Genomic DNA, 16,934 nt, shown 5'->3' on the forward strand with positions numbered 1-16,934 from the left:
AGATGAAGCAGAGAGAAAGAGTTATTTAAAATTGCCTGGGGTTGTGGGGTGGAGGGCATTATAGCATTCTGCAGGTATGTGGTAAAACGGGCTTGTCCAATCAGGCAGAGTAAGGTCTTGAACTATGGCTTTATACACCCAATTACACCATCCAGACTTGGTCTCTAGTTGTCTAATGCAATTAGTGTTTAGTTGCTGATGTAAGGTAAATCTACTGCAAAAAGATAGAAAACCAGAAGTCCAATATCATAACTAAAGCCTAAATAAGAGTTCAACTCTCCAAGCCAAAATGTGCATGGAGAGCAAACATATCCAACAGCAGAGCAGGAGAACCACTCGACTCCTATGAGTTTGTATCTGTACCTATGAAAAAACCTCTCTTTTGATTTCCAAAAAATAAGAGATGGTGCATGCATTAGTGGTGAGAAGGTTAAAAAAAAAGGCAAATAGTGAGAAACTTTAGGATAATTTATACTGTGAGACTGTGAGCATGTGTTATTCATCCCGATGGGCAATGTGGAGAGAAAGTACTTTCTTGACTGTGTCTAGAGCAGGTCAAAGCATAGAGAAGGTAAAATAACAAAGTGTTAATGTAAAGCTCTATATCCTCTTTTGTCAATATTTTCCAGTGAGTTAAGGAGACAATGGTAGTGCTTCTACTGTTCAAGGTGCACTGAATTAATTTTTCTTCAATATAAAAAGCAAGTTTTAAATCTAATTTTCAAAAAAGAGCATTTCAGCACTTTCATGAACTTTAGACAGGATCCTGGGCAAGTCCTTCACCCAGACAGAATATGCATTATTCCATGAACTTCTCCCTGTCACAGCAGGTATGTCAGCAATTACATACACAGCAGTCTTTCTTACATGCTTGCAATTTATGTTTCCAAAATAAGTCATCTTACTTTATCTTATTCCAAGATAAGCTGGTAGATTCATAAATGTCTTCCATTCATTCTCATTCTTTAGTGCTTCAGGGGAGAGGAAGCAATTAGGCAACCAGTGAAAGAGGGATAGAAGCCTTTCAGACAACATTACCTGAGCAGTTGTGCTCATTTTTCCTGCTGAGGTGCAGAGGCACTGCTGCACACCCTGTCCCAGTTCCTCTTTGGTGCTCAATACTCTTCTGCCCAGTGGAGGTGTAAAAAGGAGAAATTAAGGAAAAAGCTAAATTTTGGTTCTTCTGCAGCAAGTGTGATGTTCCTGTCTTTCAGCATTTCTTACAAGAGATGTAAGCTTCTCTAGGGTTATTTTGCCTAAATATAATATTAGGCACTTATGAACTGAGAAGCATTAATTTCATTTTTCCTTTATCACCTCTGTCCTTCCGTCTACTTTCTCCTACCACACAGGCTATGCCTGGATAACCATCTTAGTACAGAGTTCCCTTTCACAGGGGACTGGACTATTAGCTGTATGAGGTGTCCAGAAAAAAGGAACTCTAGGCTGTTGTGCAGCTATTTCAGTGTTTCTTTCTTGGGTATTTCATGACTTGAATTAAAGGTCTAGGACAAAATGGAAAGAGGACACAGAAAAATTAGTAAGAAACTGTATATAAGGACAGAAAAATTCAGATGAAAATCATTAAATTACAACAGTTTTGGAAGCAGGCACATGAAGAGGGATCGGAAGATCCTTAGGCTTTTCCTTAGACTTTTCCTAAGGACTCAAAAGGACTTTGTAGAGTTTATTGTAATCCTGGTGATCCCTGAGTTGCTGTACTGAGGTCTGGAGGAAAAGATTTGCCCTGCAAGGAAAGAGTGGATGGAGAAAGAGAACAGATTTATGTTCTATTTCTGTTCTCTCTCTTCTGAGTTTTTTCAGGAAAAGTTCATTTTTATGTTCCAAAAAAAATCTGTCTTCTGAGTTTAAATGTCTTTCTGATAGTCCAGAGGTCTCATTTCAAGAAAATGACATAGACCTACCTCACTGACTGGCTAACAATCAATAACAGTGACAGCAAAAACAGCAGCAGCAACAACAACAACAAAAATATAAGAGACAGTTATATGCTCAGTATATTCCTCTACCTTTTCAATTACTTTGAAAACAGGAAAATACTGATCTTTTTTCTGAATATGAAAGTACCAAAGTTATTTTATTTTCATCACCTGCATAGTTGTGCATATTTGAGAAATGAAAACAAGAAAAAGCAACTGTAAAAATAATGAAAAGTTGAGAGTTAGTTTTCATAGTTACTTCTTTTTCATGTCTCAGAAAACCACAAAGGGAATCTTTGATCCCAGTTGGTCTAATGAAGTGATAAATTAGGTCTTCATTACTATTCCTCTGGCAGTTCTTTGGACAAATGGAAAACACCTATAAAGCCAAATATTTTGGTCTGTAAGGGTATAGGCTTTTATTATAGCTAGGAATAAAAGATATGTGCAACACTATAAAAGTTTTTTTTCATTTTCTCTAATTTGAGACTACTGATGTTCTCAGATCACTTTGTTGTTAGCTCAAAACACCCTTTGGGTACTTTATGATGCCTTATTCAACAAATAATCCCACTGACCTACATGGGAATGACTCACAACACTAGTGACTAGCCAGTGATATTTAAGTAATCATAATACAAGAGTGTTGGAAGAACTCTATGCTGCTTTGGCATCTCTACCACTGTTTGGAACATATTTCAGTTATTTTTATGACATTTTAATCTGATATTCTGTAAATAGCCCTAGGAGAATGACTTTGTAGAGGAGACATAACATAGCAAAATATACTAACACAAGAAGATACTTTGGACTATTTTAAATAATCATTTTTGGGGATATTACAGTGAATGAGCATTTTTTTTATTTTATTTTCTTAAATCATGTGTATTTTTGTGTTTTAAGTAGATGCATGAAAAACAGCTGGATAACTTCAAAAACCCAGTCTTGACACACGCATCTAAAAGTCTCCTGACTACCCAAAGCTTATCCTTGACTCTTTTGATAGGCCCTCTGTATTTTCTAAGTAAATGCACTTTTTCATTCTGATTCAGCCACAGTCACCTTTTCAGTAAGTCTTAATCATCCATTGCTTTAAAATTTGAAAACTTGCTTACCCTACTGAAGTCAGTGAGAATCATTGTCTAGCATGTGTTTATGGTGGAAACAGGAAAGACAAAACACCTAGCTAGGAGTATAGGAGTATTCCTTTTAAAGCGATACAAACTCCTACATTGTTTTCTTTTCTGTTTTTATACCAAAGCCTATGAAAAAGCTCTGCATAAACTGAGTTTTGAATGGGGCACTATTATCGGAATTGCTGTTGTTTTCATGTCAGCCATTCTTGCTAATGTTTGATTATGAGATTTACGACGGCAAACAGGGTGACCTTCTCCAGGCCCTGATACCATTACGTGGTGCAAAGCACTGTTTGAGGATGACCCAACTTTTACTCCAGCTCCTTATGTTCACGACAGAATCAAATGCAAAAACTGTAACACAAAGTCATGTTGCTGTCATAACCTTTACAGACTTCTAACAAGCTGCAAGAGCATGCAGTCAAATATTTGAAGAAGTGGAGCATTTTCCGGCAACCTCACTTAATCCATCCTTTATAGGAGGAAAATTAAAGCTATGTTTCCACTGAGTGCCAGCGAGGTTTCTGGAAATATGTGCTTGTAAACCAAATTACAAAGATTCTTCCCACCTGCTTCTGCTTTCACTCCTGATTAAACCCTAAGGTCAATTATTTGAAAATCTGGGGAAACTTCTGAGTCAGAGGTTGATCAGATTCCAGAAACAGAAGAAATCCAAATGGGAAAAAAGAGAACAGATGAGGCAAAATTGGTAATGTTGACAAATAGGTTGGCTTTTTTAATGTAGTCTGTCAAGTTAGGACAGGGAAATTATGATGCAATAGGAACAGGAACCGTTGGTCATAATACAACCTGACATTTATTTCAAATTGATGGAAAGTTTCACAATAAACACATTTTGTCCACATTTTTCTACAATGCAAGAATGCTAGGGCCATTTTTCCACCCTGTTGAGTAAAGGGTCCTTCTCTCTGCTTTTCTGTATTTTTTTAAAAGAGCTGATCCACCTAACCATTAGGTATCTCTAATGTTAAAAATCTAGCTTAGATGTTTTGATCATCCATCTTTCTAAAATGGCACAATGAAGAAAAAATACATGTATCAAGGCAAGGAACTTATTGGACTATTTCTTCTTGATAATTTGGAATAAAAGGATGACTATCCCTCCTTAGTACAAGTATTAAACATTGGGTTTAAAGTGTTAAAGCCAGCTGGTATTCTTGTTCACACTGACATGATACTCATAGATTTACGCAGAGGATTCAGGGATATATCTGACAGCAGAAGTTGGGTTAGTGCACATTACTGGCATTATTAGATGTTCTGGCTATATCTATACTAGTAAACTAAATAGGGCCAGGCTCCTGGATAAACCTCTGCAAGAAATGCTCATCTCCATGGCTTGTTTGGCAGTCTCTAGGGCACACTTTTGACCTGAGCTCACCAGCACCTCTCCAACAATGCAAGAACCTGTAGGACAGCATGGGCCAAATCCTGTTCTCAGTAAATAGTCTGCATGAATCTATGGTGTTAGGATGGTGGGGCAAGAGAGGGTTTAGCTGCATGACCTTAGCAGTACAGATGACTACAATGTATTTTATAGCTGCTATGCCAGTTGACTGTAGGCCCAGAGAGCAGGCTATGGCCCATTTTAACAGATGCAGCCTCTAAAGCCGGTGCTGCCTTGGAATGTTTTCTGTAGTAGCTGAAACTACAAGTTGAGACACAAAATATGTGGAGAAGGAATGGAGACCAGTAGGGATTTTGGGGAGATATTTGTAATGCAGAAGAGTGTCACTGTAGTTCATTAGCGGTCTTGTATTCTCTCCTGTGGAAACTAGCAATACAGGAGTGAGGAGAAAAGGGAAAATATGTGGGAAAAAAAAAAGCTGGAAATAGCAAAGGGGCTTTTTAACAGCATCGAGAGGCCCTTCTGTTCAACTGCAGAAGTGATCATGAGAGTTTGGTGAGGAATAGAGGCCACATGATCTTCCCTGCTCACCCCCCAGACCCAGTTTGTAGCTGGCAGAAATCAGTGTAGCTGTCAGTGCTGTTCTCATCTGTACCAGATGAATTTTCATGGCTGCATTTAAGCCATTTAATACAAATGCCCAGCTGAGTCAGTGGGACTCTTTTTTTCTCCATTGGGATTACAGGAAGCCAAGTCTGAACTGTTTCTTTACACTTAGATTTATAGCAGCAGCAGCAGTGCTCGTTAGACACTTTTGCTTAGGTGGCTTCATTTCTTTCAGCTATCTAAAAAATAGGTATGTGGGCTTTCTTCAAGGTCAGTGGAGACACCAGGTCCAGATTTGTTGTATTCTAGGATAGTCATCTAAGACAGGTGGGATGAATCTCTGTCTCTGTCTGCATTGGTTACAGGAAGAACTTAGATGACTAACTTAGACTAGATGTCTGATTTTTCTACAGCTGCATTTGAATGGCACCCCCATCTTATTCTTAATGAAAATATCAGTCCCTGTGAAAATGTAAGGCAACTCAAACATGGAACATAAATTTCAGATAGGCAAAATACCTTTCCCTGCTATCAGGACCTGATTCTCTGTCTCCTGCAGTTAATGGCAAAGATACCATTGACTTCTGTGGGGAAGACTCATCCACAGACGCTCAGTGATCTGGTGATCTGACCAGCCCTATGCTTAGGTAAACTTAAGTCTCAGTTACATCTTTAATAACAACAGATTTAACAGGATCTCATGGTTTGCAAAAGCTAACCAGAGGCGGGGATCTAATATTGTTTAAGAACTATAATATCACTAGTATGTTTCATACACTACTTATTTTCTGGATTTGGGGCAGTAAACTCAAAATGCAGTAGCTGTATTTTTGTCAGATTGCTGGTGGTAGTTTGTGCAAATAGCATGCAGACAAGTGACTTGTCAAAGGTCCAGAATCTAATTTTTTTTTAGTCAGTCAGACTTTTCTTCAAATATGTTCCCTCTTTCTCTTGTGCTGATGTACACTTACCAGCAGAGGTGCTAAACTCTGGAGTGACCCTGCTGGTTTAGTCCTCAGCTCTGTCTGATGGGGGGAAAATAAATGCTGCTTGCCCGCTTAGTATTATAACACAAAAGGAGCACACCAAATCCAGGACAGCTAATGGGAACATCGAAAACGTTCAGTGAGGCAAAGTAACAATATTCCAGAAATTGGAAATCCCATCAGATGAAGTCAGTGAAATGGAATGTATGTCATGAGACATAAAATGTCTGATGAAAAAGAGGGTTTAAGAAAATTATTGAAGACACTGAACCAAAATATTTCAGTCTCAGAATCAGGAAGTCTGAGAGGGAATAGTTGAGTATATTGGAGCCTCAGGAATCTTAATAAGCATTTAAGGAGGGGAACAAGTTTATGGAGTTGATAGGTGGCTTTTAAACATCTGTTTTTACCGGTAATAATTCAGTTGAGACGTTGCCTGAGACATACTGTTTTAAGGGAATAAGCATAAGATCAACAAGGTGCAAAAGAAGAATGATGGAAAAAATTAACAAATTCAGAAGAAAAAAAAGTGATATACACCTAGAAATTTTGAAAGGACTGAACAGTGGATTTTCTGAGCTGCAGACAATACAATAACAATACAAGCTGTATAATATCAGCTGCTACACTAGGAAATTGGATTGTAGCAAATATTTTATTTACATTTTTTTTTAAGTCCTAAAGGATAATATTTTAAAAGACAAAAGATGTTTCTTAATTAAGAGATTGAAAAGAGATTGAAAAATAGGTATTTAAAATATTTCTGTAATACAGTCATATAATTTTTAATTATCATTTGCATTTCATACTTAGCGTATAAACATTAGCCAGTCCTGTGTTGAATTTATAACTGACAATCCTAGGTCTTTTATCTGTTAGTCTGAGGTTTTTTTTGATTCCACATGGTTTTTCATTCTTTTCCATATGTCTGTAGTATCATCAATGCAGGAAAAAACAGAAAAGCTAAAGAAATGAATGGGCAGAGCCGTTCATTAAAGAGATTATATCTGTATCTGGGCGCATCTCACAGAAATCTGGATTAATGTTCAGCAAATGAGAGTGGAAACTTCAATTTAGTTCCAAGAGTAATAAAAATGTTCTGGATGGAAATGTGTATCATTTAACAGCACAGCCGCCTTCTTACTCACATTGTCTGTATATTGCATTACTCCCCAGGGAACACATTCCTTCACATTTTTCTCCATCAAAGCCAGATTGCTACTATGCCACGTAAATTGAGGCAGTACTTGAAGTGAAAGAGCTGATGGCTCATCGTTATATAAACCCTGCTGACGAGTTCAGAAGCGATGGGGTTACTGAGTTTCTCAGTTCTGTCTGTTCAGCAATGGGGATTTCAGTGGCCAACTCCTGCGCTTGCAGCATGCTCTGTGATGGTGGCTAGCTGCAGTGTCCAGAGCCACAAACCTGAGCTGCGCATGCCTGTGTGCCGTCACCTCCCAGCCCATGCACAGTGCAGTCCAGTGCTTTTTGCAAGCCAGTTTGCAGGGTATCATCTCAGCTGCATTACAAACAGTCTGCGGGGGTCAGTGGGGGGTGGAGGGGTGGGGTGTAGAGTGTCTCCCCAAAGCTGTAGAGTGCCTTCAGCAGCACACCGCAGGGGATCCTCTGGCTAATGCTGGACTATTGCCTTGTGTAAGATGGCAGGAGCATATTCCTTGGCTCATCCTTCTCATCTGTTTCATGTTATTCCTTTACACGATGCTCACCCTGTGAAGTGCCATGTTATAACTTCCCCAGCCCAGCTCACTACACTTGGACCCATCTTTTCCACTCAGCCTGCCTTGCAAAGATAGCCTTTGCTCTTTTTTTTCCATCAGATGCTCGGGGGATGGTGGAAGAAGCCCATTTTGGGTTTTTTTTGTCCAGGACTATAATTTTCTTCTTCCCATTAACTTCAGTGTGGTCTTTGGGAGAGCAGAAATGTCAGAATTTTGTCCCTAGTATGATACTTTAAGTTTTCATTAATGAAATAAGACAGTCAGGATCTTGGCAAGAGATGGGGAAGGCCCCAAAACTGATGAAAGGGGACCCATGTCCACAGCTGCTTTTTAACTTGAGTCTTCCTGTGGACTATGTAAAGCAGTTGGCAAGGACTCCTAACATACAGGATGAAGAGGGAAAACAGATATGAAAGGCATTTTGGTAAAGCAATACTAAAAGCTTGGAAAAACTTTATTATTATTATTATTAATAATAATAATAACAAATTTGTTTTAATTTTTTCTGTCCTTTCACTTTGAAAACCTGTTGAAGGGGAACAGCATGGTCCAAGACATATTCAGGGGCGGTGCTACTCCACTGTTCTGTAACTTGCTTCCGTTTCTGAATGGAGTTTGACCATCCTGGACTTTGGGAGCTTCCTAGGAGGCTCATATAAGAATTCCTGGTGTCAAAAACATTAGCTCCAAATACATGTTTTCAAAGCTAAAAGTGGATAGCACCTTTCTCCCAACTGCTTCACTGCTACTGCTTTTAGTGCATGGCAACTGATCTCGGTCCATCTGATCTCAGTCCAGCTCAACAGAGAACGGACACCATATATCCCTGTTTTAGCTTGAAAGAAAAAAAAGTCATAACAGAAAAGTGCTCTGAGAACAGTTTGACAGTAGTCAATAAGGAACAGCCAACACAAAGCATCTGGATAAACACTGAACTGCTTAATGCAGTGACAATGAAGTGTTATTTGCCCCTGTTTTCCCTAACTGCTTATTTAAAGTTAGTAATCTTCTTATTTTCTCCTGCTACTTTTCTCTACCTTTTGATCCTAAGAAACCAAGTCATGCATTATAAACTATAAACCCTCTGACTGCACAGTATATATCTGGTTTCTAGAGCATCTCTGTAGACTGGAGAAAAAAAGGGCTCAAGCATCCAGGAAATTCTGGTTAGATATCATGTGTGCCTGTCCCAAGCCCACAATGACCACATACTTTATAATGAGTATTTTCTGTCACTGCTTAAGGAAATTGCAGTGTATGCTGTTCCACTAAACTCTCTTTCATCTGCCCAGTGCAACCTTCTCACACTTATTGTGAAGTTTCTAACACCAAGACAATAAGAAGCATTTGTTATTTAATGCCCTAATTACTTAAATGCTGCTCTGTGCTTATCACAATGTCAGACAAGCGCCCAGGAAAAGAAAATAGTAGATGTGTGCTACGGACAAGAAAGAAGATCGAAAGGAGAAAAAAATAACTTGTTGGGTCTGAGATTTAGGAATCTGGTCTTCTCACAGAAAAGTCAAACCAGCACTGTATGGGCAGACTCAGTATAGAGCAATGACAGCAATGCTGTTGGAATTTCCATAGCAAAAATAGATACGGAATTATGTTGCAGAAGTATTTCCATGCACTCCTAAGCAGTAACTCTCTGCTGCCTCAGACAAGCTGATAGGAGCTGGGATGGGAAAGTTGGTAATACGCTATCAGACATATTTGAATCTGGCTAGATATAGACAGGTACCTGTATATATCTGCTCCTCCTTAGATTTGGCATCCCATCCACTGTTGGATTAGATACAGATGGGATTAAATACACAAGGAGTTATGACAGAAGAAGTGGAAGGGTGAAAAGACTTCTGATTGATTGAATAAGAAAAGTAGCACAGAGGACTGAATGACATCTGCCTCAAACTTTCTTGTCTAGATTTCATAAACATTGTGAAATGCTCTGTGGTCTCTATTATGAACAAAATGTACCCAAAGGCCTTTGTTAAAAATCCGTTTAAAAAAAACCAGAATTGCCAATTTTTGTGGTCAAAAACCATAACAGAGTGCAATAAGAAGAAAAAAATGGAAAGATAGAGATGTAAAGTTCATGTTAACTTCTGGTTTCTATGCTTTCAGAGTGATGATGAGTGTTAATTTATGTCTTTTTTTTTTTCACCAACATGTTCAAAAATTACCTTAAGAACTGGGATGCAAGTCTTAGATGATACCTCAAAGAACTTACATATTAAACTCACAGGACTGAGGCTTCCCAGAGACCATCAAGTATTGCATGTTTAGATTAATATCATGAAAGCTGGCAGTTCTTGAAAACTGTGATGTTCATTTTAAATCCTACTTTTAGGGATTCCAAAAGGAAATTTGTAAGGAGGGCAAGAGGGGACCCATTGGAGTGTGAGCTGATATAGCAAGTGAAAACTCCTAATAGCATACCCAGACAATCTGAAAGTGGCATTAAGTTGCCTTGCTCTAATAGAGCTGTCAGAAAACCTCTTTGACAAACCAGTTGTTTTGATATTTTTTTTTTTGTTCAGACAATATCTCTTTGCTGAAACTGAGTCTTTCCACAGGAATGTACTATTTAAACAAAATTTATTATGAAAGCCTTTTTTAGGTTCAGGATAGAATTGCTGATCAAGTGTGAAAGAGAGAAGCAGGGAGAGCCCACACACACCCAGTTGCCTGGTGGTTAGGGCACACAATGCAATGGAAGAGCTTTGTGCGAGTCCCAAGTGATACTTCATCTTGGGTTTATCAAATGAGATGTGACTGCCTTTACTCTTCAGAAAGTGACTATTTTGGGACATAGTGATTTCTCCTATTGTTCTTTGGCATAAGGAGAAAATTTATGAAGTCTTAGGACCATTGTGAAATCTCAAGAAACCCAGTTCCACTCAGTTGTATTTCTGAGCTTGCAAATTTCAAAATACAAAAAGTAAATTGATCGACTGAACTGGCAACATTTTCAATATGCCATTTTTATGGAAACAGAGGAAAAGTTAAAATCCTATGTGTTGGCATTAAGGACAACAATAAAAGACTGCAATATCTATAAAGTTTAAGATGGTTTAGGATATTTTTGAAATGTCTGAAGACAAAGCAGAGCATCATCTGGCAAGCCCAATATTTGAGCAGGTCTCTGGATTCTGGAAGAGTGTTTGACAGATGAATCTGTCTTCACTATGGAGACTTTCATAAAGCACAGCTTTGAAATAGGGCTTAAATACAGTATACTCATATTCTAGAAAACTGACCCAAGAAGAGATGTGCCACAGACTTTCACTTCCCAATGACAGCCAAGTGTAACCTGACCTCAGAGAAAAATGTTTTTGAAGTAGCAGCCTCACACTACCCCTGAGAAAAAGTACTCATTCAGATACTGTTCTTACCCTAGCTATCCTGTAAAGGATGGAGATCCTGGACAGGTGAGTTGTATAATTACTGCCTTCTTTTTGTAAATCGGTGAAAGTGTGGTTCTTGTCACTGAGTGTGTACAGCAAGTGGAAGAAACAATATGTGGATGGGAGGGGAACCTGACTGCAAGGTATTGATATTGAAAAAGCAAATATTTCTCATAGCTTAACACTGCAGTGCTGGTTTGGATGGCAAGATGGTGCAAAGGACAGATTTTAAAACGTTTCCAGTACTTTAGGGATGTGATTTATGGATCTTAGGGATCCAACCTCAGCTAACCATCTAGGCTTTTTCCATGGTCTGTGGAAAGAAACTGTATAGCCATGTGGCAATGGATTAATCTTAATATAGATCTGTATGATTAACAAAATGAATTACTTCCTGTAACTGCCTATCCCTCCCCATGCACTAGAGAGGCTGCACACATAACTGCTTACATTGAGTGCTTAACTTACAGATAACAGAAGTTAGATGAAATGAAAGTCCTCTCCCCTTAGCGCTGTAAATAACCATGTAGTTCCTGTTGTATAACTTGTGAGTGAAGTATCTTGGTCTCTGTGAAAAGCAATGATGCATAAGACAAAACTTTCAAACTCCCCATATGCAGTTTCTTGTTCTGTTCTGTGGAAAACACAGGCAGGAAAGGGGAATCAGTCCTCTGGGTTCATTGTGATTCTTTGATTTTTTGTCCTATCCCACATAGACAAAGGAATCTGCCATTTCATCTTTCTAAAGTAGCTTTAACATATGGAGAGAGACAAGTTCTGTAAATGGGTGGAAGTGAAGACTCCCTGAAATGTTGTGCAAACATTAAGATCTTTGTGGCTATAAACTCAGAGTGATGCCAGCTGGGAACTATAATTTAAAAATTGACCTACAATAAAAGTTTAACTTAAACCAAACAGAATATTTTTTTTTCAACTTCTTTGCACAGTGTGAATTTTGCACTCATTGATTGTACCACACTACAACCTTCAAATAAGTAAAATCGCCTGAGAGTATCTGCAGGGTCAATAAATCTTAAATAGTGCCCAAACCTGGAACATCCACATGTAACATGTAGGTGTTATTCAGTCTTAAGCATCTTCAATGATATTCAAGACCGGAAGAAAATGAGGTTACTCTCTTTTTAAATTGCTGCAATACCTGAATCAAGATGCCAGCTGAATATCCCTTGGATGAGGATTAATTCCTCTCATTTGCACTTGTAGCAATCTTAGTCTGCAAAACAAACATCTACTATCTCCTTGAAATATTGTAGTGCCCTTCCCTTCCCTTCCCTTCCCTTCCCTTCCCTTCCCTTCCCTTCCCTTCCCTTCCCTTCCCTTCCCTTCCCTTCCCTTCCCTTCCTTTTTCTTTTTTTTTTTTTTTGACAAGTATTTGGAGGATAAATGAACTTTTGCCTGTCAGTTTTAGGGGCTTTTTGCTCAAAAAAAGGGAGTTAATAAATCAGAGCAGAGTCCTACATGCCGTAAACAGTATTCACACTGCAAGCACTAGGGCTTTTGTGAGAGGAAATGCACCTTTTTATCTTAAAGGTCATAGGAGGTTCTGTGTCAAATGAATCACTAAGTTTTGTGGATCTCCGGTTATTACATATATTCTCCTGGAGATGCAAAATTTGAGAGAGAGGGAGCCTGTTTCTAAACGTGCTCTGTGTGCTGGTGCCTTGCTGTGTGCACAGAGGATGTGCAGTGCTGGGGCCCAACTGCATGTTAAAATTGGATGGTTTAAAATCAATTCTTCCTTGACATACCTTTCAAGTCTGAACAGATTGGAAGCCCTCGGGGTTCTGAATGTGACCTTCTCTGGAAGCAGTTTATGAGATTAACTCTCAAAGCACAGCTGGTCTCTGTCTCCTGTTATGTTACATATTAGTGATGCCATCAAACTCTATTTGGAAAAGCACAAAAATCTGCAAGCCTAAACTCAAATCTGACTGAGTAAAACTTGCTCCAAATTCCTTATGTTTCCTTTCTCGTTATTCAAAGTCCTTCATGAAATTGATTCCAGAAAGAATTGCATGTGCAAATATCGTCGTGTATTATATGGCAAGTGGAGGAAAATAGATATTCTTTACAGCAACTCTGGAGAGACTTCAGGTTTTCTGTTATGTACAGTGAGCTTCACAAAATCGTGGTGAGGAAAAGAAGCACATTTTTTCCCCAAAATTCGTACAGAGCAATTTTCTTCAGAGAGATTTGCTTCATAACACTGACAATAGTAGCTGAACAGTGGTTAGGAAATCGGATTCAGCAACTAATCTGAAGAAATGTGAAGTAGAAGCTCCCTTCTTGCTCACAGCCGGTGATTAACTGCCAAGATCAATCCATGGGGCTTTCTTTTAAATTGAATTTACTCAGAAGTCCACTATATAAACAGCACAGAAAGAATGAAGACTCGAACTTTATTAATTGCATCACGGTTACTGTTTGGCATTTACAGAGGGAGCCTGTGGTGGTCAGAACCAGAACAAGAACAAAATTCGGTTTCATTTGAGTACTACAGTACCAGTGTGTGGACCAAAATGGAGTGTATCAGAACCAAATATTTGTCAAGACTTCCCCCTTTCAGTCATGGCCGTCAAAAGAGAAGTTCCTGGCTGGCTGCTCTCCAGCGTGCTCTGTCATCTTGTTATCTGCTTTGGGATGGAGCTGCTTTGCCAGTTGTACTCCTACAATGGCAGCAGCTGATTCAAACACTAAAGTAGACAGAGTAAAACTACATGTCATGGATTCCACTGTTACACCTAAGAAACTAAAATATTCTGGTTCCTTTGCCTATTTCCTACTTCATTTATATATGAATATGAGGTTACACGATACCACGGATCATTCCTCAAAAGACCCAGTTTATGAGAGTCTTCAGGCCAGCAGTTTTTATCCTGAAAAGATCAGACTTTATTGAAGGGTGGCATCTGGACATCTAGCATAGAAAAAAGTCATCAGCAGGGGAGTAAATAAGGAGTAAAGTTTGGACACAAGATTGCAAAAGGTCATGACTTTGGAGAACAACTGGGGCTTATTTAAACTATTCAAACTGAAAAATCAGATCCATCTCTGGATTTTTAATCTAGCTCGTTCCTAATACTGGAAGAAAGCTTGTCTAGCATTACTTTAAAAACTGCCTTTTTTTCCCCATATGCAATGTAAAGTATAATGACTTCATGGTCCTGGTGGAAGCATCATGCATCTGCTGTTACTCTGTTTTCAGAGCAAGCTATCTTCTGTCTCAGAGAGGCTAAAGGGTCCAGATACAATTTCTTGTAATTTCTAAAACTAGAAAAGGATAAATTCTGATCTGCAGTTGAAGCTATACTGGAAAAAATTACTAAGAAATCATACTAACTTATAAAGTGGGTGGAGTAAAGCATCTGCCTCAGCCCTATTCCAGTCAAAGCCTCGAATGCAAGTTTGTATTGCTCAAGCCCCTGGAAAATCAGATGGCTCCTATTTAGATTTACTAGCCAGTTATAGCCACCCTTGGCAAAGGTTTTGTCAAGTAGAAAAAGATAGGTTCCTGGTAGTTCTGCATAAACTATTTTTTCACTAAATGATCACATTAGCCTTATCTGACTAAACCGATGTTCATTTGCTCTGATGCAAAAGGAAGTGTGAATGACACAGTAATAATCTCTGCAATTACAGGAATAACATTTCAGTTCCTTTTTAAAAATAGAAATAGGCAATACATCTTTGGGAACAGAGAAGAAAAAAAGTCTGGAAACTTCCAGAGAAACCCACATAGTCATTGACAGTCATGGGCCAAAAACTTTCTGATAAATGTTCTTTATAATGTTCTTATAATTTGGGACATGTGACAGAGCAAATGAATGACTGTACTGGAGAAAAAGGACAATCAGCAAGGATGTGAAATTACACTTGGCACAGTTTACTTGGCCTCAGAGCTTTCTAGAGAATCAGTCTTTCATTTTAGCATGAGCCCAAACCCATTTTTTTTTTAGACAATCTTTAGCTTTTGTGGCTGGTTGCTAGAAATGCGGGTAAAAAGGAACTTTGAAAAACAGTACACAGTTACATTTCCAAAACCTACATCAGGCTCTGAATTGTTCACTTCCCTGGGGCAGGGGAGAAGAAGAGAGAGAAATAATTAAGGTGAATATTTTGTTTCTTACATTTATTCTCTGCAGTAATAAAAGATTCTAGATCAAAGAGGTTCTTTGTTAGCAATCTCCAAGTCAAGTCGCAACTAAAGACAAATCCAAATGGTGTCCTTTTGATCTTTTTCTGTTTCATTCTTGAAACCACTCCCTTGATGCTCTGCATACCTTCTATCATATGAGCTTGGATGGTAATAGACTTTCCCCACTTTCAAACAGGGGCTGATCAACCCCTCTTGGGGACAAAATCAGTAGCAATATCTTTGAAGGGAGGGTCTGCATGTTGAGTAACCTTCACCACTCTTCCCTTTGTAAAACCAGCACTCTGGAGGAACAACGAACAGCAGCCTTTAACTCTATGACATGAATTACTGAAACTAGACCAGTGGGCTGACCAAGCATTTGTTTTCAACATTTTTGTGGAATATCTGTAGCCTTTCTTTATCTGCATCTGTAGTTCTGTGAGTTGGCTACTTGAAGGAAGTTAAATAGCATCGGTGATCAGGGTCTTTCTCTGCTCTGAACTTTATTTAAGGTATGTATAATTGGCTGTGGAACATTTGTTGTTTTCATATCAAAAGCAAAACCAAACCAAAATCAGTGTTATGTGAGCAATTTAACTGCACAAGTCTTTCATGTTTACTGCAGTTGTAATTAGAGTTTCAGCAGACATTTTCAAATATCCAACTGCAGTCATGGAAAATGTGAAACCAGATAGAAGGCAGTGGAGGAACTATACGAGCAGGGGTCTTGGTTCCCATGCAGGACATCTGAAAAAAGCTGTCACAGCACTGTCGCAGCTTGATGTTACTGAGAAAACCTCTGAGTGTAGCCCTGAAAAAGATACATGGTGAATACTTTTTTTTTTCTTTTTTTTTTTCTGGCTTGCGATTTAACAGTAAGTATTTGTGAGTGTTCTAAACCAGTCTGTCTCATTTGAGAGCAATACTGGAGGTGGCTTTCTGAAAGTAACTGAGGTGCCACAACTGTGAAATCAGAATATCAGGGCCTGCTCCTTTTTGGCAAGGTTTTCATGATCTCTTCCAGAAATGAGATCACATCCACTGTGGAAAGGTGGCTAGATACATTGTCCTTGATATGAATGATCGGATGAATTACGGGACATGAGGGAATGAGGCCCCAGAATATACAATGTGTACAAATACAGGCATACACATACACATAAGCATATTTTTTTTAAACAGTTCTATGCAGAGCTGTCTTTACCAGATATACTTGTGTGCCCCGATAAACAAGCAAACCCACTGCTTTCAGATATCCCTGGCAATATGTGTTAAAATACAACGGGCAAACAGGCCACAACCAGCTGAAGAGCTGCTTTTAATTAACCTCAGTGCAAGATGATGATGGAAGCGCATTTCTCTTTTCCTGTTGAATGAAGATGCACTGATTCAGCAATAATTGAACTCTAAACACTTCGTAAACTTCTTCTAGGAGGAACTGCAAGAAACGCCAGCAAAGTCATCTGTGAATCATTAAGAGGAGAGAGGCCTCTGTTGAGGCTGATCTTCCCAGTCCCAAATCACAAAGGGAAGGCAGTGATAGCAGCTGGCCATCTTGAGCGTGGTACTTGGCATAAGCAAGCCATGTTGTG

The sequence above is a fragment of the Platalea leucorodia genome (assembly GCF_965183815.1).
Source record: "Platalea leucorodia genome assembly, chromosome: 4".
Lineage (NCBI taxonomy): Eukaryota > Metazoa > Chordata > Aves > Pelecaniformes > Threskiornithidae > Platalea > Platalea leucorodia.